Source organism: Panthera pardus, unplaced genomic scaffold, assembly GCF_024362965.1.
Source record: "Panthera pardus isolate Hobbes unplaced genomic scaffold, ASM2436296v1 HiC_scaffold_25, whole genome shotgun sequence".
Taxonomy (NCBI): domain Eukaryota; kingdom Metazoa; phylum Chordata; class Mammalia; order Carnivora; family Felidae; genus Panthera; species Panthera pardus.
The window spans coordinates 60947320-60974561 of record NW_026526821.1 but is presented as its reverse complement, the minus strand read 5'-3'; the positions used below and the strand labels follow the sequence as shown (position 1 = coordinate 60974561).

Genomic DNA, 27242 nt, shown 5'->3' with positions numbered 1-27242 from the left:
GGAGTGCTGTGGGATCTTGATGTGAGAGCTATAAGATAGAAGCCTCACATCTTGACCTAAAGACTCCAGGCCCTTGCCTTTAAGTGAGTGCATGCATATGCATGTGCATGAGTGTGTACATGATGTAGTTTTGGTTCTCAGCCTCACTGGGAAGCCAGTTATGGGCCTATTGCCTCAGTCCTGTGTGGGATGCCAGTGGTATTAGAGAAGAGGGTGATGAGAGCAGATAAACCTCAAAGGAAGAGGGGGCAGAACTGAGTGACCAGTTCGGTTGATGATTGGAAAGCTGTGTCAGATCTGTCTGAGCTCCTGAGCATGGTGGGGCCCCAAAGGGAAAGAATCCAGGAGAAGCCAATTCTGAAGAGAATGTGGCCTCACACTTCAGTGGGTGTTGTGAGTCCACAGCTGGTGGCTAGTTGACTTGGAAATGCTATATTGGGCCTCAAGGGAGAGGGATGTAGGCATCATCTTTTGGATGGCTTAGTGGATAAAATTGGTATGGTGTAGGAGAATGGAGGCACACACTGAGGACTAGGCCGGGCCTGCAACCTTTCCCTGTCTTTGTGGTTGTCCTCGGTGCTGGCAAAGGGCCCTATCATGCTGAATGACTCTGATGGGCACTGGTTCACTGAAGCACCAAATGAGAGCTGTCATTTACACTCCATCTGTTGGCACCATCCGTACCAAGTGGTTCAGCATCTTTTATCTTGGAGATTTTGGAACACTGTGCTGCAACCCCGAGGTGCCTGACTCCTTTGACAGTCTCGCTCTGAGGGAAATTTGGCTCTAAAGTTTTCTTCTTGGCAGAGAAAGAAAGGGGAAGGGGCTCCCCTCCCTGAAGCTGAGAGGATGCACAGGAACGCGCCTCCCTGCCATAACTGTGGGCACGTAACTTGTTTCCAGAGGGAGATGGTAGGGACGTCTTTAACTGTTTGGTTTGAATTTTTGTCCTTGGCTGACATGGAATTTTGTGTAGGGTTTTACACCCTCGCCCTGTGCAGCTGCCAAATTCCGTCTGCCTTTTCCACTCCCTCTGTTTGGAATTAACATCTTTGTAGGACCCATGTGCCTGTGGAGTGATGTGCACAGTCTAGAAAGGCCCAGGACGATGGAGTTCATCCAGAACTCCTTGTGACCTCCTAAGGTGTGGTGGCTGGAAGTGAGGTGGGAGCTATGGGGATAGTGAGCAGAGCTCCGGTTCTGGGTGTGTCACGAGGACTTGGTGGTGTGTTGGATGTGGGGGAGGGAAGGGCTTGGGGAGGAAGGAAGGAAGACTCCATGTTTTGGAGGAGGAGGAGACTAGACTGGAGCAGGAGGGAAAAGGAACAGCGCTGCCACCCCCAAAAAGTCAAGAATGTCCTCTTGAGGGCTGAGGTTTTCTGCTGGTTTCCTTTTCCTGACCATATTGCTCGTCACACGGGAATCTCTAAAAAGAGACAGTACCTGGCTCTGGAGTATGGATCCCCATGTGAAGATGAAGACACTGTATGGGAGGGACTGTGTCCATCCTATGATGGTCTTCTCAGTTGGGCCTCACAGAGGTACCCCAAGTCCCCACGCCTGTGGTATTATGGTAAACATGGAGGAAGAGCTTGGGGCTTCTGGAAGGGAGTTTGATTCTCATTGGTTAGATATGAGGTACTTCCAGAGGTATTTGTGGTCTGGTTTGGTCCTGAGCCTTTATTGTCCTTGTGGGGAGCCTTTCCTTCCTCGCATTCTGTTTGGAACTAGGACTATACTAGCCTGTGACACACAGGCTATACTAGCCTCCCAGTCAATGAGGTGGGAATCTAGAGGCCCTGTCAGTGGTGACAGCTAGGTGAAGGGGGGACACCTGCCACAAATCTGGCCAGATAACACTTTGAGGTGAAATATTCGCTCCTTCGGGTTTCACAATAGATCTTGAAGGGTTTGTTTGTTTTCTAAAATTATTATTTTACAATATGTGGACTCTTTCTGCTTAGAACAAAATAAAACACTTTCCAAAGAAGCATTTAAACTCTAACTTCATAAAGAAAGAAAATTGTAGTGGGGGCGGGGAATAAAATGAAGCTTCATTTCTTTATGGTGGTGGAGAAAAAAAATCAAAACCCAAACTGTGTCAGACAGACAATAGTAGGAACACTAAGTTCCATCTGTATCTAATTTCAGTTGAGACCCAGTTAATCAAAAACAAATTGTATTTCCAAAAAGGAGTGGGAGGTGAGCTTTGTGCATTTCTAGAAGATTTTCACAGTATGAGTAGTCACATAGTCAGATGGTGGATTTTTTTTTTTTTTTTTAAGTTTGGGTTAAAGTCTTTGTTTTCAGCAACTGCCTTCCTGATAGCGTGCTGCTCCCTGACCCAGTAGCCCAGTAACATGTAAGGCAAGATTGTTTCATGAGCAGATACCATGGAGCCAGTGCAGGGCGGGGGCTGGGGAGCAGAAGGTAAACCAAGTGCCCGTGAGCCCCTATGGCCCTCATGTGGTGGGTAGTCTCTTTAAAGCATTCACACATGCTGTATCTGGATGGTTTGGTTTCCAAGCCCTCAGGAGGGGGACCAGGGAAAAGCAGTATACTTCAGTTGACAAGAACATTAAAAGGACAGGGAGGGTGAAGAGAGGGAAGCCATCCTAATGGGTAGATGGAACAACAGAAAAAAAGCAGCAAGCCTAATGCACTTAATACAGAGATAAGCCTGCACCTTTGTATACAGTCACACACTTGAGTTGTGTTTCTCTTCATCCCCATACTGCAGATGGGAAAGGAGGCCCCACAGAGGGGACTGTCAGGGCATGCAGGTAGGGGACAGGACTGGATCTGTGTTGTGGGAAGAGTACAGTATATTTTACAACATTTTTTTCTAGTGTGGTTTGCTTTTTTGAAGTTGCCACCCAGCTGATAATCTCACTGGCCAGAAGCAGCTGCTAGAGATTTCCCTACTGGAACATCTCTCTTATTGTCTGAAGGGGTAGACCCTGCTGATATGCTGTCTCTGGGAGCCAGTACATTATGTCCTTTATCACTGATTCCCATCTCACACCTAGAATCTTTCCTGCCTCAGCTGGCCGGGAGGAAATCTCAGAAGGGTGTGAGGGCAGGTATCTGGATTCCTGTGATATCAGGGGACCCTTTAGGGATGACTCCGTTGGTACCTTCATGAAGGTGAGCACAATCAGGTCCTGGGGGAGGTCCAGGCACTGGCTGACTCTGGAAAGGGTGCCCATCCGGCCTGTATAGGAAGCACAACCTTCTGGCATCAGTTTGCTGTCTGGAGGGACCTGTAGGGGAAAAAGAGCCTATTGAGGAGCTCTGTCCAGAGTGATGGCAGTTTGCTAAGTACTGACTTTGGGCTTTGTGGGTGATTGAGGAGCTCCATTTTATAGATGAGGAATCTGAGGCTGGAAGGGTTCCAGGGTGCAGTCCAGTTCTCAGCTCCTGCATGGCAGAGCCAGCACTGGAGCCATCCTGCCTCCCACCCCCTGCCCGTCAGGTGGAGATGGTTGTCTGGTGTTGTCACATTCCCAGCCCTCTCCTCAATTTCATTTTCAGAATGCCATCTGCTGCTCTTGGGGAATGGACAACAGTTGGTGATTTCCAAGAATGTGCTAGCAACTTTCCTTTCTCCCCTGCGTGATTATCCCAAACCAGTTGTTTTTTGGGAGGGAGGAGTACCACATTTCTTTCAGATGTTGAATGGAACCCTTTTGGCCTTCTCAGCTGAGTGGCCCAGAATGAAATGAGCCTCATATGTGTAGAGGAGGTTTACTTGAGGGGTATTTATTGTGAGGGATATACGTGGTTCATCTGCTTCCTGATGATCTGATTTGTGATCACACACCAACCATGCATGATAGTGTTTCCTCACATTTTATAAATGACTTGCTACTCAGCAAGTCATATAAATGACTATTGTTATTAACAAAAATAGTGTATTTTTATTTTGTTATTATTTTTTTAAATGTTTATTTATTTTGAGAGAAAGAGAGAGAGAGAGCATGCACATGCACAAGTTGGGGAGGGGCAGAGAGAGAGAGTGAGAGAGAGAATCCCAAGCAGGCTCTGCTCTGTCAGCTCAGAGCCCCATGTGGGGCTCGATCTCACACACCTGTGAGATCATGACCTGAACCAAAATCAAGAGTCAGATGCTTAACTGACTGAGCTACCCAGGTGCCCCTTCAAAAATAACGTATTTTTATTTTTATTTTTTAAAAAATTTTTTAACATTTATTTATTTTTGAGACAGAGAGCGTGAACAGGGGAGGGTCAGAGAAAGAGGGAGACACAAAATCTGAAACAGGCTCCAGGCTCTGAGCTGTCAGCACAGAGCCCGACGTGGGGCTTGAACCCACAGACTGCGAGATCATGACCTGAGCCGAAGTCGGATGCTTAACCGACTGAGCCACCCAGGCGCCCCTAAAAAAAAATAATGTATTTTTAAAGGTATGGCCTAGTTCCTCCTGAGGGAAGTTTCCTCTTAGTGTGTAGAATTCCTGTTCTGCTGGTTGATGTCAGCTTCCCTGACATGGAATATTAGACTAAAAGGAGCTTGCACGTAGTGTTTTGTTCTTTGTTAGAAATTAAGTACACATTCTATCAGGATTCACTTCTAGAATGATATAGTATTAGGGGTTCTGCAGACCTGCTCCTCAGCAAAACAACAATCATTGATGAAAATTGTTTTTAGGAAATCAATTAAAGTATCTGGAAGTTGCCGTAAAGGCATACAACAAATGAAGAAACATTTATTCAGGAAAATCTAAATCACAGTAATAACAGCAAAAGTTCGTGGCACTTGAGCTGTGGCCTACTTTTTCCTGCCCAGGTCAGCATGACAGAAGCCATACCTTTGGCTGGATGTGGCCAAGAAGGTGTGGCTCCCTCTCCTTTGGGTTTCCATCAAGGGCTTCAGCATCTCCCTGAGAGGGGCAGCTGCCAGCATTTCTCATTCCCCTCTAGCTACATGTTGCACAGGCTAAATTCCAGGCAAATATAGCCAGCCTCTGCTTGTAGGGTGGAGGCTCTTCACCAAACTGAGAATCCTGAGGCCCTAATTGCCCTCTGTCACCCCAGTTTACTTGTAGGGCAGAGGCTCAATTCCAGAAGAGTCAAGCCTAGAAGATCAAGAGCTACTGCCCTCACCCAGCACTCTGTTCATAAAATGAGGGTGCCACTCTGAAAGAAGTGGGCCACTATCCTTTACCCCAGCTCTAGGGCAGTGGCTCAGAAATTTTGCCAAGGAGGGGACGAGGTAGTCCATAAGAAGAGAAAGCTCTGGGGCTCTCCCCAAAGGTGCTGAATTTATTTACGCCAGAGCATGGGGGAAGTTCAGACCTAATGATACTCTAAAAAACAAAGAGATTTTGGTGGTAAGTAACTAAGGAGGCTGGTAGCTCCCTGAGAGCAAGAGTTGAAACTTTAGGCTAGAGACAACCAGGGAAAGAGACAACAAGGAAGAACCCTCTTGGGGTCAGAACAGACCTCATACCCGGACATAAAAAATTACCCCTTCACAAAGGCTTCATTTAATTGGATCAGGCTGTGTAACAATTGATGCCCCAGATCGTTGTCAAAAACAGCTGGGTATGATAACATCAGAGGCAGGCAGGCAGCCTAAAAGAGGCCAGGGAAGAGGAGAGTCCTGAAAAAACCATGTCATCCCAGGGAGACTGGGCCCCCTGGGGAATACCATTGGAAGCTGAGCCCTCTGGGGGAGGGGGGACAGGGATGGACTTCACTAAATTAGTCCAGCCAACTCACTGAAAGAATAAACAAAAACAAGCCCTCAGGGAGGAGAGGATCACCATTCAGAACTGCTACAATATATTTAAAAGGTCCAGCTTTCAAAAAAAAAAAAGGTAAGATATGCAGAGAAACAGAAATTTGAGATGGGATTTTTAAAAAGTGACCGAAACTGTGTGGGAGAGGGCTGAGATACTGGGTTTAACAGACCAAGACTTCAAAGCAGCCATGATAAATGTATTCAGAGAACTAGAGGAACATGCTTAACGGGTAAAGACCTGATATGATGACAACGTCTGACCAATTAGGGAATAAATCAATAAAGAGATAGAAAGTATAAAAGTGAACCAAATGGTTAGGGTGCCTGGCTGGCTCAATCAGTAGAACATCCTACTCTTGATCTCAGGGTCATGAATTCAAGCCCCATGTTGGGCGTGGAGCCTACCTAAAACAGCACCACCACCACCACCAAAAAAACCCAAACTAAATGGAAATTCTGGAGTTGAACAGTAATAGCTGGTGTGAAGAATTCACTAGAAGGCCACAGCACTGGATGTTAACTAGCAGAAGATAGAATTAATAAGCTTAAAGATAGAGTGATAGAGGTTATGCATTTCAAATGACAGAGAGAAAAAATGAAGAAAACAGAGCCTCAGAGAAATTTAGGATGTCATTAAACACACCAACATCCATCTAATACAAGTACCAGAAGGTGAGGAGAAAGGGACAAAAAAAAGAAAAAAGAAAAAAAGAAAAGAAAAGAAAGAATGGCTGAAAACTTCCCAAATTTGTTGAAAGACAATCTACACATTTAAGAAACACAATAAACTCCAATAGTATAAATACAAAGAAGTCCACATCTACGCACATCATAGTAAAGAACGTTGAAAGAGAAAGTCTTGAAAGCAGCAAGAGAAAAATGACTCAAATTGTACCAACGAATCCCAGTAATATTAGCTGCTGACCTCTCATAGAAACAGTGGATGTGGGATGGAGAAGGCAGTGGGATGGCTTAGTCAAAGTCCTGAAAAGAAAAAAATCCACTAACCAAGGATCTTATGTCCAGCAAAACTCTCTCTCAGTAATAAAAGTGAAAGAAAGAGATTCTAAAATTAAGAACAATTTATCGTCAGCAGACCTGCCTTATAGGATGTTTAAAGAAAGTTGTTGCTGAAAGCAAATGACCACAGACGATTATTCAAATCCATATGAGGAAACCAAGAGCGCCAACAGCATAGGTTATCATACGATTATAAAAGGCAGTGTAGGGGCACCTGGGTGGCTCAGTCGGTTAAGTGTCCAACTTCAGCTTGGGTCATGATCTCATGGTTCGTGGGTTCGAGCCCCATGTCGGGCTCTGTGCTGACAGCTCAGAGCCTGGAGCCTGCTTTGGGTTCTGTGTCCCCCTCTTTCTCTGACTCTCTCTCTCTCTCAAAAAATAAAAATAAACATTAAAAAAAATTTAAAAGGCAGGGTGAATGTGTATTTCTCCCCCTTTCTTCTTTGAACTGATTTAAAAAGCAATTTTATTAAATGATATGCATACATTTATGTTCTTGGGCCTGTAACATTTAGAAAAGTAATGTATTTGGCAGTAACAGCATAAAGGAGGTAATGGAAGCAAAGCCTTATTGGAGGAGGGAAATTATACTGCATTAGGTAACTTGAATCCATAGGACAGAATGAAGAGAACCAGAAATAATAAGGTTAATAGAACAGACTCTGTAAATGTATACTTGCTTTCCTTCTCTAAGCTTCTTTAAAAACACGAAGCTATGTAAAGAAATAGTAACACTATATTTTTGGATTTCTAGCATGTATAGATATGTGTAGAAATAATTGAACAAAGAGAATAGAGCTATATAGGAGGAATGTTTCTGTGTCTCACTGGAATAGTGTGGATAAGGTAATTAAAGGTTACACTAGAAAATATTATCGCTTAATGCAAAGGAGAGAAGTAAATGAGGAAACAACAAAAAAGACAGACATCTATGTTCTTACCACCTTCAGATGGTTTTTGTTATCCAGGCATAAACTAAACATTCGAGTTTGGCTTGCTTTAATTCTGCGTGAAGAGAAACATTGTCGGCCTTCTCTGGATAGAGCCCTCATCTGGCTCTGGTTCATTCAGGGTCTTTTTGTCAAAGGTGGATTTTAAATGTTGCATTCAGAACATGTCCAGTCCTGACCTGGAGGTTGTAAAGATGGAGTGAGGGAGAAGCTTGGGGCCTAGAGTTTAGGCAGGATTGGTATGTCCTGGCTCTGGTACTGTCTGAGTTGTAGCCTTGAACTGGTCACTTTTCTGTCTCTGACACTGGATCTCAAATGTTAAAAGGTCACCCTGAGCACTCGGTGAGGTAGTGACTGGTGTGTGCTTGGCCACAGGCACCCCCAGGCCCATCGCAGCAGGTCAGATGTGGGGAGGGGAGAGAGGGGATTTGGGTTCTCTGCCTCATTGTGAGAGCAGTGCACCTGTGCAAGCAGAAAGTTGCTTTGCCACCTCTCATCCTTGACCTCTTACTGGCGGCATCCACCACCCCACATGCTGGTTGCAGTAGATTAGAGGATGACAGGTACAATCTGTAAGGCGTGTTGTTATGGACTAAACTGTTCCTCCCTGCATTCATGTTGAAGTCCTGACCCCCCAATGTGACTGTATTTGGACAGAGTCTCTCTAAAGGGGCAATTAAGGTTAAATGAGGTCATAAGGGCAGGGCCCTAATCCAATGCACCTGGTGTCCTTAGACGAGGAAGAGACACCAGGGAGGGGCATACAGATTAAAGGCCATGTGGGGACACGGCAAGAGGATGGCCATCTGCATACCGTGGAGAGAGGCCTCAGGAGGAACCTACCTGCTAGCCCCGTAATTTTGGACTTCTGGTCTCCAGAACTGTGAGAAGACCGATATCTGTTGTTTAAGTCACCCAGGCTGTGGTGTTTTGTTACGGCAGCTGGATCAGACTAATAAACCTATTTAATTGTTCTTTCTTGATACCCACCAGCATGACTGCCGCGTTCTGCCCCACTGAGGAGCCGGGAAAGCAGTCCCACTCAAAATTACAAACGTGTAGGCATGCAAGATCACTACAAACAAGAAGGCAGTTTTGGAGATTGTTTTCTCTTTGTCTTCTTTCGGATCTATTTAATGACAGCTGGGTGACAAAAGCCATTTGAGTGGTGGTTATCACCCTGCCAGAAGGGGACTGAGGGTCTGGTTGTATGCGCAGTGATACGGCTGTTCTCCCAGAAATGCCAGGCTTAGATTGGATTGTGATCCCTTCCCTGTTTTTCCCCCTAAAACAGTGATGGTGGATAATCATGTTGGTATTTTTAGAACTGCTTTGCAGTTTCTCTGTGCAAACCTTTCCCGGGTACATGGTTTAATCCTCTCATCCAGCCTTGTTTAAGATCTACAGAGTGCTATATTTATTTGACTTTACTTGAAATTTCCAGGCTTTTCAGAATGTTGCTCCAAGAAGTCTGATGCCTACAGAACTCTAGAACTTATGCCTTAAAAGGCTTAACTACTGGTATGTTTGTAGGCATTCTTTTTTAAAAAGTATCAAACGCTGCATGACATTGCGTGGCATCCTTGTACAGGGGCCATGCTAATCTTCTTGTGTTGTTCCAATTTTAGTACATGCAGTGCCAAAGAGAGCACTGTTGGTAGGCATTCTTATGACTTATTTTTCCCTGTTTTTCCTAGACCATCTAGGACAGGGCAGCTAACCCTGTCCAAATTAGTGTCAGGAAGTCTTTTTTTTTTTTTTTTTTTTTTTTAATAGGCTTTGTTTTTTAGAGCAGTTTTAGATTCATAGCAAAGTAGAACAGAAAGTAGAGACAATTCTCATATACCCCTGTCTCCACACAGCCTTTTAATTGTGCCCTTGTGATCTTCCAAGGACAGTAGGGGAAGATTCTCCATCCTAGAGAAGCAGGAAGTTTCTCAGCCAGGTTGATGAGTTTCAGGGATCAGGTGGAGGGTGAGGGTGACAGCCTGCCCACCTCAGTCTTTGGCTTGAATGTAGCTTGGGTCTGGCACCTAGCAGAACATCACTGTGTCTACAGTGGGCCCAGTGGTGTGTCACAAGAGATGCCCTTGGCAGGCCCAGATCTAGTTCCTTAGGGGATGCCTCACTACTGCTCACCACCTCAGGCTGTATCATTCTCCAGATGGAATGTGTCATTTAAAGATTAAAATCCTGACTGCTGCCTTTTTTTTCTTTCTTTTTAAATTTTTTTAATTTTTTTTTTAATTCTTGAGTTATTTTTGAAAGAGCGAGACAGAGTGAGAGTAGGGGAGGAACAGAGAGAGAGGAAGATACAGAATCCGAAGCGGGATCCAGGCTCTGAGCTGTCAGCACAGAGCCCAACGTGGGGCTTGAACTTATGAACCATGAAATCATGACCTGAGCAGAAGTCAGACACTTAACCAACTGAGCCACCCAGGTGCCCCCTGACTGCTGCCTCTTCAAAGCATTTTTGCCTTTGTGTCTCATTTGACCCTTAGCCAGTCTTTGTGTCACTTAAATTTTACTTAGTACCTTGTGGTCTACAAAGCCTTCACACACACACTTTCTTAATCAAGATTTGCAACAAACCTCTAAGGTGGGGCTGTCTCCCCAGCTTAATGACAGAGGACATGGGTTTAGAGTCCAGCCTTCCCACAGTGAAAAAGCTGGTTGGTGGTAGTGTTGGAGATGGGATGCTGTGTTCCATTCACTCTGCTTGAGGCCCCGTGGCCTGAAGGGGCCATGTCTGCCCCTGGAGGGATGGATGCAAGCTTTATATCTGAATAAATTTGGGGTGTGTGTGTGTGTGTGTGTGTGTGTGTACATATATACATACACACACACACTTAAATATTTAGTTCAAATATTACATGCAGGAAATTAAGTTAAACAATTTACTTAAGGAAAAATCTTTGGACACCAGTACAAGGTCACAACAGAAGTCATGACCTCAGTGTGCCTGCCATTTGGGAAGCACTGCAGTATCTGTGCTAACTTTGCGAGATGACCAGAGTGGAAAGCAGAGTCCTGTTGTCTGCCCCAGCCTTGCTGTTTGTCCACAGAGATGGGGAATAATGACTCCCTGTGGCTGAGGCAGGCTTTGTTGGGAGGAGCAAATGACAGAGCAGAATAAACACAATTCAGACCATTTTGAACACTCTATCACTGTAGGATAGTAGACTGGGGGTAAGGGATGGGGAGGAAAGGCCACATCCAGCTGTGGGGTGCCAGAGTCTGTGATCCTAAGACCTAATAGCTGAATTAAAACCCAAAACAGACCAAGAGCCCAAAGGCTCTGATTCTTTTTTTTTTTTTTAATTTTTTAATGTTTATTTATTTTTGAGAGAGAGAGACAGATTGTGAATGGAGGAGGAGCAGAGAGAGAGGGAGACACAGAATCTGAAACAGGCTCCAGGTTCTGAGCTGTCAGCACAGAGCCCGACGTGGGGCTTGAACCCACGAACCATAAGATCATGACCTGAGCCGAAGTCATGGGCCACCCAGGTGCCCAAGGGATCTGAGTCTTCATCAGTTGTGTTTCAGTGACATTTCTCTGCCCCTTATTTGTAGCCAATAAGTATACTGATGCATCTGACACTGTTAGCTGAGCAGTGCTGGGAGAGCTCTGGCCCAGTGCAGGGTGTCTCTGAACTGACCCAAGACGTTAGTTGTCTTCATGTATCAGTGCCTGCTTCCTTCCTGCACAGTATTCTGAAAAAAAAAAAAAAAAAAAAAAAAAAAAAAAAGAGATATGTTCACACCTGCATCTGGCCCCTTTAAGAGCCTAGTCCTCACTGAACCCTAGTGATGGGCCTGGATAATAGTCCTGGAAGTGTTAGGTGGTACCTCTCTGGGGCTGGCTTAATTCTCCAGATGAGAAGATTCCATCTGGTGGAGGCCTCCCACCCTGGCTCTCTTGTCAGCACTCTGGCCTCCAGTGAAGGAGACAGGGCCTGAAGCCGCCTGGCAAGGGGGTTTGAAGTGGCTTGGAAGATGTATCTGCTACATGCTAGCTTCCAGTTTATAGTTTTTCTACAAATTTCTTCTAGTGGGAGATAGGAGCAGTTCTAGAAGTAAAGTTTGAAGGCAAATTTTTCCTGATCTATTACTTAACTGCCAAGAATGTTTAAAAAAAAATGTGAAAGCACAAGTAGAGATTTTAATTAGTTTTCATTGTCACTGCTCTTGGTGATGGTAATTTTACATATGATATATGACAGGGAGATATCTTATGGGGGCCTTTGTTCTCAGTGTGTTCTCTACATTTCAGAACTTAGCTGCAAATTTTGGAGAAAAATAATGGCAAAAGTACCATATGACGTTTTCCTTATTATTACATAGGTGCCCAACTGGTTAGCATTCTCCTTCTAAACAGAAGCGCAACCAACTTAGAAATCTTTCTGGAAAAAGGCCACAGAAGAAGGGAAGATGTTGCTGGCAACGTTGTTGAGCAGTCTCTCGACTACAGAGCTTAGAGTGAGGTCATCTGGGGCAGCCTGCTGAAAGGCGAGAAACATGGCCCTGGTGTCAGGTGTTTGCTTACAGACCTGAATTGCTTGGCCTCTTCAGTTATCAAGTGGTGTTAGCTCCTTTTGTGGTTGTTGATGTTGTTGGGTTTTATTTTATTTTCAGAACTGAATAGTGCTTCCTTCGAGCTAGTGAGTGTGTCCTGGCTTTAGGTTTAATTGTTGTGATGACAGAGTGACCTTTGGAACCCCTTGGAGACCTGCCAGGACAGGAGAGTTGTTTTTCAAGTGTTGGTTGTAGATGTTGTCCATCTGTTCTGTGCAGGTGCCATCTTGGCCCAGCCTTACCAGGCCTGCCCTGGTTTGTACAAAGTAAGCAAGAGGTTTGTTTTCAGAAGCCCAGGAGAGTTCAAGAAAGTACTGAGACTCTTCCAATTTATTTGAACAATTAGAATTCTAGTGAGTTCTTCAGCCTAGTAGCTGAAGCCCAGTGCTGTGGTCTAGTATCAGTGGCTCCCTGGAATTGACCCAGTCCTGGCTCTCCAGTCTGTTCTCTCTGTCCCTTAGCATGCTGGGCCTCCCTGATCCCTGAATTAATTTGTCCTTGAGTGTGCTTGTGCCTTTTAAAGTCAGATCTGTCCACACTGTGTCTGGATCACCTCTCTGTATCTGACTTACCTCTCTCACAGCCTAGGGCATGCGTTTCATTTTGTCTTACCTGAATGTCTTACTCCTTTGTTACACTGTTGGCTCTTTGCAGTAGGGGTCACTTCGGACTCACCTGTGTGTCCCCTCTAAGTGCGTGGCTTTGCACCTGTTGAATGAATGAATGAACGAACAACTGCAGTTCCAGATTGCAGGCTCCCACAATCTCCTGTCAGAGGGTGTTGCAGGCCATTGGAGGGCCAGGCTTGCCAGCTGAGCACAGAAACACCTCTGTCCTCTCCCCCGCTGTTTTCTTCGCTGGTGGTTGGGAAGACGTGCCATGGCAGGTGTTGCTGTTTAGCATGAGGACCCTGAGTGTCCATAGGCTCCTTTCCCTGCCCAGCAGAGCTCACTCAACCTGCTTTGAACACTGCCTGAAGAAATGCCTGGGTCCTAGAGTCACCGTTTGTGGTTCTGTTTTTAAAATTACTTTTCTTGGGTTTTCATCATTCCTGCCACTCTCAGCTTTGCAGTAAGAGCTGTGACCCAGCTGCCATGGGAGGGTTCTCTTTGGCCTGTTCAGCCAGACACTCCAGACCACACTTTTAGGGGCTACCTGTGAAGAGGAAACTGATTAGTGGAGGAACCCTGGAACCCTGCTCCACCTCTGCTGACTGGTAGGCAATACTGGGGAGAGATCCCGACTTCTCCAGCTTTGGTGATGCCCTCTCCTCCTTGTACAGACACGTGGGAGAAATATGTGAAAGAAAGGTCTGTCTCTCTCTTTCTTTTTCTTTTTTTTTTTTTTTAAGTTTTGTGTATTTTGAGAGAGAGAGAGAGAGAGAGAGAATTAATCCCAAGCAGGCTCCACACTGCGATCGCAGAGCTTAACACAGGGCTTGAACCCATGAACCATGAGATCATGACCTGAGCTGAAATCAAGAGTTGGATGCTTAACTGAGCTGCCCAGGTGCCTTGAAAAGTCTCTCTTTCGTGACAGACTGACTTCCAACTGGTTGGTTAGAGAGCTCGTTTCCCTGTCTCAATCCTATCATATCACATCCTCAGAGAAACACACACACACGTTCTCTCAAAAAACAAAAAAAAAAAATCCCCACAACAACCAAGAAAACCCAAAACAACCAAATAACTCAAGTGGGTAGCTAAAGCTATAAAATCTTCTCTCCAGAGAAGTCTCATATAAAAATCAGGACTGCTTGCTTTTTATTTTTATGTAAAAATATGGAGCACGGAAGTCTTTTCAGAGTCTTTTCTATGTGTTCCACCCAACATGATTGGTTAAAACAATATTCCTCTTTTGTAGCTAAAGTAAGCTGATAATATACCACTTTGCCAGAGATTTATATATGGTAAGGCTTACAGAATGTGTGACCCACTTTATTTCCAAGACTGAGACCTCTCTCAATAATTTTGGTTTGTTGGTGCAGAAGCTAAAACCAGCTTCATCGGTGCTGCCCACTTGGAGGCCTTGGGCATCCTCAGTCTCCTGGCTTATTGCCATGTTCCAGAAATAACTTTGTCTTCCCAGAATTTCATTGATCTGTGGTCGTTGCTTCATATTTGTAGCCCTTTATGGAATTTTATGGCTGCTCTGAAAACTTTACATTCTCTTGTGAAGCCCAACCTTACACTTCTCAATTAGAAAACATGCTTTTTTAGTGATTATGAAAATAAACTGAATCTACCCAACTCCAGTCATCTGAGACACATTGGAACTTTCAAATTATTGTCAATCCTGCTCTGTCAGTGGTCGAGAAGGAAATAGTGTATTTGGAGTGAGCCTGTAAGTAAGCGCCTCATTAGGCCCCATGTACCATGCTGCTGGAGGTGCTGGAATGAGGCTGGTGAGGGGTTCAGCAGGAGCAAGACAGGGGCACTGGGGTGCTGCAGGTGGGGCTGGATTGGAAACTGCATGTTGTGGTGCAGGTGCACAGATACCAGAATTTGAAGTAAACCTGAGGCCATCTTATTTGGATTAACCCCATAGGTTGGATCTTCCTCTGTTTTCCCAAAACTCCATTAGCGTTAGCAAGGAGTTTTGAAAGTTGCCTGGATATTTGGTTCTCGTTAAACAAAACCAAAGCCTGGCTTCATGGTTGCTCCCTGACCTGGCATAAATCAGATCATAGAGCTTCTTGTTCTGAAAAGGCCCAGGCAACATCAGGCCTGGATCTCACTAACCCCTCTGGGAGCTGGTATGTGTGCCCAGCTTCCCTTCCAAAAGTACACTTTGCTTGTTAGGTTTGCCAAAATTACCGGCAACTCTTTGGGACTGTAGTATCTTCCAAGGAGGCTAACCTTGTTCAAGGCCTGCATTTCCCCACGTTCAGCCTGCCATTTGTATGTCTCCAGCCACTGTCTGGGTGGTGAGCTGATTCACTTTCCCTGCACTGCTTCCGCTGACAAGCCTCACAGAGGGTGTGGGAGTTTTTGTAAGGAGAGGAAGGATGCGTGTTTTATTCTTGAATCGTGGAGTGTGTGTCACCAGTGTGAGCTGGGGACAGCACAGCAACTATTTGCCAAAGCACCTTGACGTACCAGGTGCTTGCTCAACCAGGATATTCTACACTTGCTCAACCAGGATATTCTACAGTGAATAAATAAAACCTGTTGGGAATGGTAAAGAGGAGGAAATGGCAATAAAGCCACAGTAGTCCTACAAAAAGAGCAGAGGAACCCCTGCTAATCAGGTTAACGTGTCACTACAGAAACTAGGTCTTGAGTCGTGACTTGCTGGTTCAGGGGTTCCCATTCTACTTTTCTTCTGAAACATACTTCTGTGCAATATTTATATAAGTCCTTTCTCCACCATCAAGATACAGAGCATTACATATGTATATTTTTTTTACTTTAGTATTTGTTGGTATTGTTGGCTAGGTTTTGTCTTTTTACCCTGTTCACAAAGCTTTGTGTTTTTTAATTTTAATCCCTCCCCCCGAGATTTATATTTTTAAAAATTTATATTGAAATATTTTGACAAAATATTGACACTATTTTTCTCCCAAGGAGCTTAATTTCAGCTTTGAAAAGGAAATCAAACATGAATGATGCAAAAAAAGAAGTCACCCACATCCTGAAGTTCTCTCTTTTGCCTTCTCTAGGAAGGTCCATTTCCTCTCTGGTCTGTTGTGTTGCTTAACATGAAGGCTGGAGGAGAGACTGTGACCAGAGGGCCTTGTAAAGACTGTGGGTGGGGACGGACAGGGAAAGATTGGTTAGCATGTCTTGGATCTGAAGTGTTTTCTTCCAGGGTCCTGGGTCCTGAAAAGGGATGGAGGGAAGAAAGTAATGTTCTAGGAAACATTATAAAATAATATATGTGTGAAAGTGCTTAAAAATGAGGAACTTGCCAAGGGAAAAGACTGTGCCTTTTACCTGCATCTGGTTGGAGTTTGAATTAGTGTGCCCTGCGTGCTGTTTCAAGTGTTGGAAAGAATGCAGGAGGAGCAAGGGCTGACTTTAGTCCTGACTTTGCTCTGGGGCTCATGACCTTGAAGAAGCCCCGCTCAGTCAGTCATCTGCCGGCTCCCATCTTTCAGACAGCCCCCTTGGCAGTGAGGTGTGAGGACTGCGGGAACCAGGGGGCATGGGAGGAACTTGGTAGTGGAATTGTTGCTCTTGCTCACACCTCTGCCTGTGAGCTTTTCTACCTGAATCTCTGGACAAGGTGTTTCTTTCCTTGGATGCCAGATGAGGCAGGTGAGCAGCCAGAAGGCATCTTGGACTGAGCAGTTCTTGGTCTCCTCTCGTGACCTTCTCCCACATGGTGAGAAACTCCAGTAGGCAGCAGATACTGACTAAGTCCTGGAGGAGCATAACGCTGTGAACCGACTGAAGGGAGGGAAGACAGACGGTGCTCTCTCTTCACACAGGGAAGTGTTGCAGCCACCATCTTGTTGGCCACCTTCCGTGGCCCATAGCGGGAGCTCTCCACTGTGGAGACTCAAAGAAGGTGACCAGCTTCTTCAGTCTTGCATTTTTACACAGCGAGCCATCAAGCTGTGTTTTGTACTTGTTTTTCCCCATAACTCTCTTGATGTCATGCACAAGAGCAAAACAACATGTCCTGCTGTCCAGGACCCAGAGAGTCCTTGCTCACAGTCCAGGGAAGTGTCACCACATCTATGCTCCTCTGCCCTGCTCTGCAACTCATGTTTCTGGAGAGCAGTGTCTGTTATTATTACCACATGGCTGCTGGGTGGACTGAGTGGCCTTTGCGGGCATTTCTGACTCAGTCCAGGCAAGGGTGGAGTGGAGAGTGTGGCAAGAGAGGCCTTCTGGAGTCAGTCAGGGTTATGTTTGTGTAATGGTTTCTGTGCGTTGTCCCCATCTGCCACGTTACATTAATATAAATGTGAGTTCATTTTTGTGGAGGTCTTGCTGTAGATAATTTATAGATCTCTTTTGGTTTTATAGTAGTTGAAGAGCTCTAAGAAGAAAGAGTTTATACCCAATTTTATGTTTATGTTCTCTATTTTAAACAATATAAAAAAATATTTACTTAACAGTGGGAGTTCTTTGGGGGCGCCTAGGTGGCTCAGTAGGTTAAGCGTCCTACTTTGGCTCAGGTCATGATCTCACTGTTCATGAGTTCCAGCCCCATGTCGGGCTGTATGCTGACAGCTCAGAGCCTGGAGCCTGCTTCGGATTCTGTGTCTTCCTCTCTCTCTTCGCCTCCTCCTGCTCAGGCTCTGTCTCTTTCTGTCTTTCAAAAATAAAAATGTTAAAAAAAAAAAACAGCAACAAAAAAAAAAACCAGTGGGAGTTCTTTGACTTTTTTTTTTTAATGTTTATTTTTGAGAGACAGAGAGGGAGTGTGTGAGCAGGGGAGGAACAGAGAGAGAGGGAGTCACAGAATTCGAAGCAGCCTCCAGGCTCTGAGCTGTCAGCACAGAGCCTGACATGGGGCTCAGACTCACGAACCGTGAGATCATGACCTGAGCTGAAGTCAGACGCTCAACCAACTGAGCCACCCACGTGCCCCTTTGACTTTTTAAAGGTTGAGGAACACTTGCTATAGGGCCTCTCCATTTGGTTCCTAAAAGTTGTGATGAGTTGTAAGGGTTCTCTCCATCCTCCCCCAAGCCCCTTTGTGGGGTTCTCTCCCGCCAAACTTACTGGGTCTCATAGGAGCACTCATGCTACATTGTGACCCCAGCCTCCAGCCCAGGGATACCTGGACAAGCTAGATCCTTGGATTGCCTTCCCCAGAGTGAGCCGGAGTGGAGACTGGGAGAGAGTGCATGCATTTGACCCCTTCAGTGGCTAGACCTGGGGAGTAGAGTTGGGGGGCTGTCAGCTGCCTTGACACCACCATGAGCATAGGTTCATTTGCAGGGAGGAGGAGAATGGCATGGGTTAGCAGAGGAGAGCCGAGAAGAGTTGTCTGTGCTGCTGACATTGGGGTCTTTGGGCCAGCTCAGCCATATTTCCGTTCAAGTTTTATAAGTCAACCCTGAACCTTTATGACAAATGCCTCTCTGCTTGAACTCATCTGAATTGGGTTTTCCAGGCTGCAGTACAAGCGTCCCGGCTGGTAAGTGTGGTGTTTTGGCCATGATAGCAGGAGTACCCAGAACCTTCCTTCCCCATGATAGCCTCTTCACTGAACCCCAAGGACTGGGGGGATGGAATGGAAACACGGTCAGGGCAAGGGAAAGGGAGTTGCTGTAGCTGGGGTGTAAGCCACGGCCCCTGGGAAGGCACACCCTCTTTGCTCTGTGATACTGAGGAGCCTTGAGCAGCGTGATCACACTCACTCCCACATCCCCTTGTCTGAAAGGACCGACCCCCTCCCAAAGGAGAGAGGGGAGAGAAGCAGAGTCTGGGGGTGGCATCTGCCCTGTTGGCTGAAAGAAGTCAGGGCCCAGCTTCCAGGTGGCCAGCTCTGGTTGGGGGAGGGGTGGAAGTAGGCACCAGGCCAGACCTTACAGCCTTGGGTTTGGGTAGAGAAAGAAAAGGGAAGAGAAAGAACAGTCTCAGGCAGTGAATAGGGCACACCCAGCCCTCGAGGAGCCAGAGAGTTCTCTTTTAGCTGCATCTTCTGGAACCAGGCTCTGAGTAAGCGCCTTGGGGGCAGGGGCATCTGGGTCTGAGGTGATACCTGCCTTCATTGGCTGATAGGTCTTTTATGGAGCCTCACGTGGAGATAAGCTGACCCACAGGTCACAGGGAAGCTGTTGCCCTCATCTCTTTGGCTGTTGGTCCTCCGGGAACTGCATGTCTACACTGACAGTGATTGTTGATAGATACTGGATCCAGTCCTTTTACGCACCTATTTGGAAATTTCTCTGGCACTCCTGAGAGGCCTTCCTGGCCAACATATAGGCGAACTTTCAGTTAATTATGTGAGGGCTTCGAGTGGCCGAGTTGACAATGGAGCAAGACATGAGACTTGTCAACACCATGGACATTTCTAGGAGAGAGAAGAAGGCACTGACACTGGCGTGCATTGTCTCTGGTAATAAAGAGGCAGCTCTTAACAATGGACTACAATGCTTTGCTTAGTGCAGTGCGCCCACTATCTTTGCTTGTGCTACTCTGGTAAGCCTCCGTGGCAGTCAAGTGACACGTGAAGGCTGGTGCTTGGGAGTGAGAGGATTCAATCAACACTGGGTTGATTCTCACTGAGAAAGAGGCTCCGTGCTTCTAGCACATGAGGCACCCCTGCCAGGAAAGGGAGGGGTGGGGAGCAGCAGGCCAGCCCTTCACACAAAGGAAGGTCTGGGAAGAGGTTTCACCGGCACCATTGTGGCCCTCAGATTGTCCCCCATTCATGTTTTTGTTGCAATTCCTGTCGTGCATTTGCTGACCAAGTCCACGTGTTCATGTTTGTATCCCTAAGGCCTAGTCCGTGAGAGACCCTCACTGTTGTTGAAGAGATTGTCAGTTTATAGAGAAGAAACAGCATGAGATGTAGAAGCAAAGAAAGTAGATGCTTAAGAAGAGGGGCTTAAGAAGTGTGGGGTATGGAGGGTTCGGTACAGCAGAGATAGCCAGCGGCACCCCCCCCCCCCCATCCCACCGCTGCTGCTGCTGCTGCCCCCACCCAGCACTTGGTTATTGTTAACATGTCTCTCTCATCTCCCTGATGTGAGCCCCCAGACCCAGGGTTTGCACCTGTGTTGCTCAGCACACGCACTTCTAAACACTTTTGCAGGGTGATTTATTTTCAGGCTAGTTCTTACGGAAAATCCCCCAAAGGTCATGGCTTATAGATGAGCCACAAGTCAGCTTTAAACCAGGCTGTCCCAAAGACCTCCTGGAGAGGCTCGTTTTTAGGAAGGACATACCAGGGGTGAGGGAACTGCCTTCCAATGTCTTCCATGGAAGCGCAGCCTCAAGGAGGGTGGGCAGCCAGGGAGGTCTCAACAGCAAGGAAGCCAGGTGGGAGCCAGATGAAGATGCTGGTGGAGGGGTTCACAGCCTCGCCAGTGCTGTCTAAAGACAGACTGGGGGCTTCAGAGTAACTGTCAGAGAAGCCAGGGCAGTGGGGCAGGGGTTCTGAGGCAGGCAGAAGTCTGGATAGAGCGGGAGGATCACCCATGCATTGGGTGTGGGCTGTGAGAGCGTTGTTCAGGAGTCTGCACTGACTTTGTTTCTTGGCTGGAGCAAGTGGAGAGATGGAGCTGCCATTGACTGAGGTGGGAAAACTGGAGGGCTGGAGGGGAGCTGGAACAGTCTGGGCTTGTCCTGCTCCTGGGCTCTAGCCCCTGCTGTTGTTTAGGGGAATATGCACGGTGACTGACTCTTCCTGTTGGAGTTGGAGATGTGCTTTTGAATCTGGGTTAAGGCATTGTGTTATATCAGCTACCATACTCATTAAGTGGATGAGGCAGGCTAGTTAATTAGCTGGGGTGAACCCATGGCCACTGCTGCCTGTTCAGTGTCACCAGCAGAGAACAGGGATTGGGGAAGTGGGAAGCTGCAGATAAAAGATTGCGGAGCGCAGGCCCAGTGGGGCCCTGAGTGGGGTTGTTTGTGTCTGCAGGTGAGAAGATACACCAGCTGCAGCGCAAACCTTCTTCTCTGTGCCTCACTTTCCGAGGCGTTTGTTGCCTGCATTTCATCGCTGGCTGCCCTGGACAGCTCTTGCAGCATACTCGCTGGTTTGGCGGTCTTCTTCATGTAGGAGGTGTACTCACAGTGAACCCCTCTCCTGGGTCCAAGGCCCTGTGTAGCGTGGGGAGTGAGAAGTAGGAGAGAGCTGGGTCCTTGGCCCAGAAGAGGAAGGAGGAAGCAGGGCTCCATAGTAGGAAGGCTGTGGTTGCTGCCTCTCAGAACAGGATCCTAATGGATGTCCAGCCTCGGGGGCACAGAGCAGCCACTTCTCTTCCCTGGGGGTTTGGGGTGGGCTCGGACCATGGATTCCTTACACCTGGCAGTCTCATTTTACAAATGAAAAAACTGAGGCCCATAGAAGATGCCTTGTGCAGGTGACCTTGCTCCCAGTGGCTGACTGCCTACAGAATGGTACTCCATTCACCTGTCCCTCCCCAATAGCAACCTTTGGGCCTAAATGTTGGGTTTAGAAAACACAGTCACTATAAACTGAAGCACGGGCAGAGTGCCATGGACCTGAGTGAAGAATTCTGGTTGAAGTTCAGACGGCTGGAGAGTTGGGTAAAAATGTTGGTAGACTTAGCTGGAGGGAAGGAAAGGCCTTCCAGACTCATAGATGGCCCCAGTAAAACTGCAGCTCAGGACTAGACACATGAGAGGTTAGGTAGAGCCAAGGAGAGAAACTCTTCTATCTGATTCGAGTCTCTGCACAGGCTCTGTGTGGGTATTTTACATGTCTCTATGTATGTGCTTGCTCCTCAGTGTGTCCTGGTGAGGTGGGTGTTGTTACTGCTGTTTTACAGATTGTGAAACTGAGGCTTAGGGAAGCTCAGTAGCTCTTGCCCAGCCCCCTGGAGAGGAGTGATCCTAATTGATCAAGTGCCCAGCCTCTTGCACCCAGCTCAGGGCCTCTGCAGTTTGATCCAAGGGTCTAGGACACCGGAGGGAAGGTGTTGAGAGCCCTCTGTGGACCAGGGTGTCCGGGGCCTGCTGGGCTTGGGGCCAGGGCACAGGAGGGAAGAGACTAAGGCTCCCTGCCCTCTACCCTTGTCTTTGTGCCTGGGGTGTCTGGCATTTCCTGCCCTGTTAATACCTGAGTCTTGGAGGCAGGCAGCATTCCTTGCTTTTTATGGTAAGGAGGCATATTTGACTTTGTTTAAAAGATTAAGATCTTTCCTAGGCAACTTGTTTGAAAGAGAAAAAGATGAAAGATCTGCTAGCTTCCATGATTCTCTTGCGTTTTAGGGTGGGGGGGGGCACAGAGGGGGTGGAACATTCAGTGGGTTAAGAAGTCCCCTAAATGGGCAAATTAAAATCAAGGAACCCTTACTGCTAAGTTCCAGCTTGGCCTGCCCCTGCCTCCCAGACCCTGTCCCTCTGCTGTGCTTACAATGGCTCATCCCACCTGAACCCCCTACCTACAACCCCTACATCACCTGGTCTTTGTCTCCACCATTCAACACCCTCTTTTTTAGCCTTTCTAGGCAGCCTGCTCAAGTTTGTGTTATTTAAGTCTTTAGTACATCTCCCTACCCCAGTGGCCCATTCCTCGGTTGACAACCATTCTGTAATTTTCTGTGCACCAAAACTTGATTCATTGCACTTAAATTTCTGGGATGTCATATAGAGGCACACATTCATTCATTCATTCATTCCAAGTATAAGCCAGAGGAATTTTCTGCTTCCATTGGCTGCTGTTCTGGAAGCCAGGCCTTCCTGGTCCTTGCTCATATGCCGAATCTTCCCTTGCTGGTGACTGACCTGGTTGGAAACCTGGAGACAGAATATGAGCTGTTTTGACACTAGGTGCACTGAGCCTCACACACCAGTGCTGCCTTTTCCTGGGAGGGGGGCCTCCAAGTCGCTGGTCACCCTTGCCCTTGTCTGTTCTGGAGACACTGCTCCTATTCCTTTGTGTTGGCCTTGCCCATGCCTGTTACCATAGCCACCATGGCTCTGGCCCATTCAGTTTTTGTCATGGGCATCTGCACCCCACCTACCCTGTGCCCACCTGAGGTTTATGCCCATGTTGTGGTATTTGCACCCATGCTGTTGTCATTCTCTTATTTTCTGGAATTGAAGGAATTAGTGGTCCTGAAGCCCCAAGGGCTCCAAGGCCCTGTTGGATGTAGACCAGCTCTGGATAGAGCCCTGGGTAGCCTCAATTCCCAGTTGGCTCCAGAGGACTGTTGGGAATAGGCTGATCTTGGGTGTCCAGTGGGAGAGATGGGTCTCTTTTTCTCTCCTGGTTGGATTAGCAGCTCTAGGATCATATCAGAGAACTTGCTTTCTCAACATTAATGCCAGCTTCCATCATAGTGTGTGTTTGGGATGATGAAGTCCAGGGCTAGCCAGGTGATTTTGGGGGTGGGGGAGGGCAGGAGAGCTATCAGCATGCCTTAAGCCTGACTTGCAATTAGAGAGGGGACAAAAAAAGACTTGCCTTGTTGATTATCTGCTAAAGTGGGTTTTTTACTTCTCTGTGCTTTCATTTCTTGACCCCTGTGGTAGTCTCCCAGCCACCTGTGGGCTCTTTGCTCATGAACTGGGCATACCTCATTTAGAGAACAAAGCATTGTGTGGTAAGTGTTAACTGGAGGCTTTGAGTTCTGTTTTCATCATAACCATTTCTTGGGTGCCTGGTATGTGCCATACTTTAGTCACAGTAACTAATGTTAGCTGTTGTAACAACCACCTCCCAAATCTCCGTGGCTTCACACAACCAAGGGTCTTACTCAGGGTAAGCTCAGTGTAGATCGTAGGTGGGAGGCGGGGCCTCTGCTCTTCCTGGTCTCAGGGACCTAGTTTCTTTCCACAGAGTCACTCCCTTACCCTGGGGCCTTGGAATTATTCACTCAATCCCCCTGCATCCAGCTGGGAATCTGGGGGGAAGGGAGACTTGGAGAATCCCATGAGCGGCTTTCTCACCTTTATCTCAGCTGGTGTGCATCCCTCTGCACTCTCACACAGCTGCACCAAACTGGAAGGGTGCTGGAGAGGGTCACCTGTCAGTGTACCTGGGACGAATGTACCTGGTGAGCAGGGCCAGTCTGCCACAGAAGCTGACAGTTTGTTTACTCAGTAGGGGTTCGTTAGGCCCGTGGTCTATGTTTAGGCTTGAATGAGGTACCCAGGATGATATGGAAGAAACCAAGAGTTTAAGTCTGGCATTCATGAGACACAGGGTGCCCCACTGCTCATCCCATGGTCACACCAGGAAGTACGTTATCTTGAGGTACAGACTGGTTAGCTGTGTTAGGGAGACTGAGGCAAGGTCGTCGGCTGCTGGGCACTGTCTGCCTGAGGGGCTTTGTGCGGAAGGCGGCAGCTGTTGCTCTCAGGTTGTTATTAGTAGTGATTTGCCGGTGAGCAGTGTGACACTTCATTGATCAGTGATTGTGGCTGTCCTGGATTAGGGGTTTTGAGAGAAAACTCTGCCTCTTTCTGCCTCCTGAAGTAGCCTCCTCCCCAGGGGCTGCTGATTCATGCTCTGACTCACGCAAGCCTTTCATCTGACTTTCTCTCCTGTGCTGCCTGTGTTTGGAGAGCAGAGGCCTGGAGAAGGTTTGCTAGGAGCCTATTTCCTGCCCACAGTGACAGCAATAGAGTGGGCTGGGCAGGGAGAGCGCCTCTACTTGTATTTGGGCTTTTGCCTTGGGTTGATTCTGATAGTTCATCCTTTAGCTCTGTGTGACCTTGAGAAAGTTACCTCGTCTGGACTTCTGTGACGTCATCCATAGAAGTCCTTTTTAAGACTGTTCTCAGAAGAACCCCCATCATATAAGACAGATGAAAATGGAGTTTTGTGGCCAGTCCTCCTTACTCAGCTCCAGCTCTGCAGCCCCGAGAGGTTACTGAGGCCTAGAGGGGCCACCAGAACCCTTTCCAGGCCTGGGAGCCCTTGTTCTGTGGAGGAGGAAGGCAGGCAGACCTTAGACTGGCTTCCTGAGAAGCTTGTGACAGTCACTGCCATTGGTCACAAATCCCATGGACCTGTATGAACGACCACAAGCCTCCTGTCTTGCTTATGCTCCCTCTACCACCATTCTCCTGCCCCCCTGGTGGAAGGGACATTATTGGGTTTGCTGTTGAGTTGATGACCTGTGTCCTGTTGTCAGAAAGGATGACACGTCTCTCACAGAGTAAGGAGAGGAGGCAGTTTCATGAGTTATTGCTTCTTTCTTTCTTCTTGCCCCCAAGAAAAAAAATTCCAGTCCCCGGAACAACTCCCACACTCTATCCATCCTCTTTGATGTTAGTGCAGTTTTTCTTCCTAATGAGCTCCGGTCTTCAAATGGGGCCAGGAGGAAAGCCAGGGACCTTGGGAATATAAGAATCCTTGGCGAATTACTTTAAATTAATGAGACTAATAAGGAAAATCGAGTTCAGCTGTGCAGATCAGCTCTGTGTTCTGTGTCTTGATGACTTAAATTGCAGATCCTAATTAAATGCCCCAAATAACCATGAAGTGGCTTCTGAGGCTCTCTTGACTCAAAACTTCTCTGGTCTGTGAACCCTATCAAGTGTAAAATTAGTCTGTAGATGTTCCCCCTTTAAGAATTTCTATCCCCAGGACCCCATGATGCCTGTAATATCCCCCACCCTCCTTAGGTGAAGGGGCCTTGCAAGGGCAAGAGGAAGGGGATAAGGGAGGGGGAGGGGAGGGCTGGCAGGTTGTCAGGGTACAGTTGTTGCCTTCTGTCAGGAGGCATATCTGTACTGTCCCACGTGAAGGGGGGTGACTGCAGCCTCACTACAAGCTGAGCAGGACATCCAGGCAGGGCAGTGGAATGCTGGAGATACACTGGGAAGAAGTTCAAGAAAGAAGAGCTCCTTCCTCAAGCTGCTTCACACCCAGGGTGCCACTTTTGCCTCTGGACAGCATGGGATGCAACTTTCAGTGATGCAAGAGGATGACCTTAAGCTAAGAAAGGGACCGGCTCCCTGTGGTCCCACACCCTCTTCTCCACGTGGTCTCCGTCTGTGTCTTGTCTTTTTAAATGGCTGTGACCAGAGCACAGGTAGAATATTTCATTAAAAGCACACATGTTGCAGAGCTGACATAAACATTTTTTCATGCTATGTTGTCTTTATTATAGTCATTAAAATAATTAAACTCTTTATTGAAGTAGAAGAATCATTCATTTACAGCTCATTGAATTTTCACACAGTAAATTCTTAGAACCAGCACCCAAAACAAGAGACCACAAGCCTTCTCATGCCCCACATGCCCTCCCCAGTCAGTACTTGCCCCTCAAAGATACCACTGTCTTGACTTCTAATACCACAGGCTCATTTGGCCTGTGCTTGAACTTTATAGAAATAGAATTGCCTAGTTATGCTTTTCGTCTGACTGGCTTTCCCCCTTGACATCGTTTCTAAAAGCATCTGTATTGTTTTGTTTATTCTATAGCTGATGGACACTTGAGTTGTTGCTAGTGTTTGACTATTATGAATATTATGCTCTAAATGTTCTACCTTTTTTTTTTTTTTTTTTTTTTGGTGAGCATAAATATGCATTTCTCTTAGCAATTCCACTCTGAGTTACATACTAGGTCACGGTGTAGGTATATGTTCAGCTTGAGTAGACACTGACAGTTTTACAGCACGGCTGCACCATTTTACCCTCTGCTAGCAGTGTATCAGGGTTCCATTTATATCACATCATCACCGATACTCGGTATTGTCTTTTTTTTTCCATTTTAGCTATTCTAATGAGTGTGCAGAGGTATCTCATGTCTATAATTAGTGTTTTCCTGATGACTAATGAAGTTAAAGAAATTTTCATATGTTCATGAACTTTGTCATGATCATTTTAACAGCCATATAGTAATGCATCTTATAGGTGTTTCAGAATGTACTTGTAGCTGGGCATTTTGATTGGTTCCAGTGTTTGTCATTATAAGTAATGCTACAATAAGCGTCTTTGGACTGTTGGCAAGAATTTTGTTTTTGTTTATAAATATATTGGTAAATAATTTCTCATTGCTTTCTGAAATGCTTGTATGACTTTAAAATGTTATCAGCAATATAGAAGAGCCTTACAGAGTTTCCCCTAGGTCTGCCAACAAAGCATATTCTCATGAGAAGAGACAAACCTCTTTTGAAAGACAATTTTAGGTGAATATAGGAATATTTAGCGTTGCTTTAATTATTAATAATGAGGGCGGGGTGCCTGGGTGGCTCAGTCGGTTGGGCCTCTGACTTTGGCTCAGGTCATGATCTCTTGCTCTGTGGGCTCAAGCCCCGCTTCGGGCTCTGTGCTGACAGCTCAGACCCTGGAGCCTGCTTTGGATTCTGTGTCTGCGCCTC

At 46.7% G+C, this 27242-nt stretch overlaps 1 protein-coding gene and 1 non-coding gene across 12 annotated transcripts in view; one reads left to right on the top strand and one right to left on the bottom strand.

The window, feature by feature from the left end:
- INPP4A (inositol polyphosphate-4-phosphatase type I A) overlaps positions 1 to 27242 on the top strand; it is a 155970-nt gene that overhangs the window by 44852 nt on the left and 83876 nt on the right. The window lies entirely within an intron of this gene.
- On the bottom strand, positions 9281 to 9384 carry LOC128773615 (U6 spliceosomal RNA). The gene has a single exon (XR_008417967.1). It is a non-coding gene; the product is annotated as a U6 spliceosomal RNA (small nuclear RNA).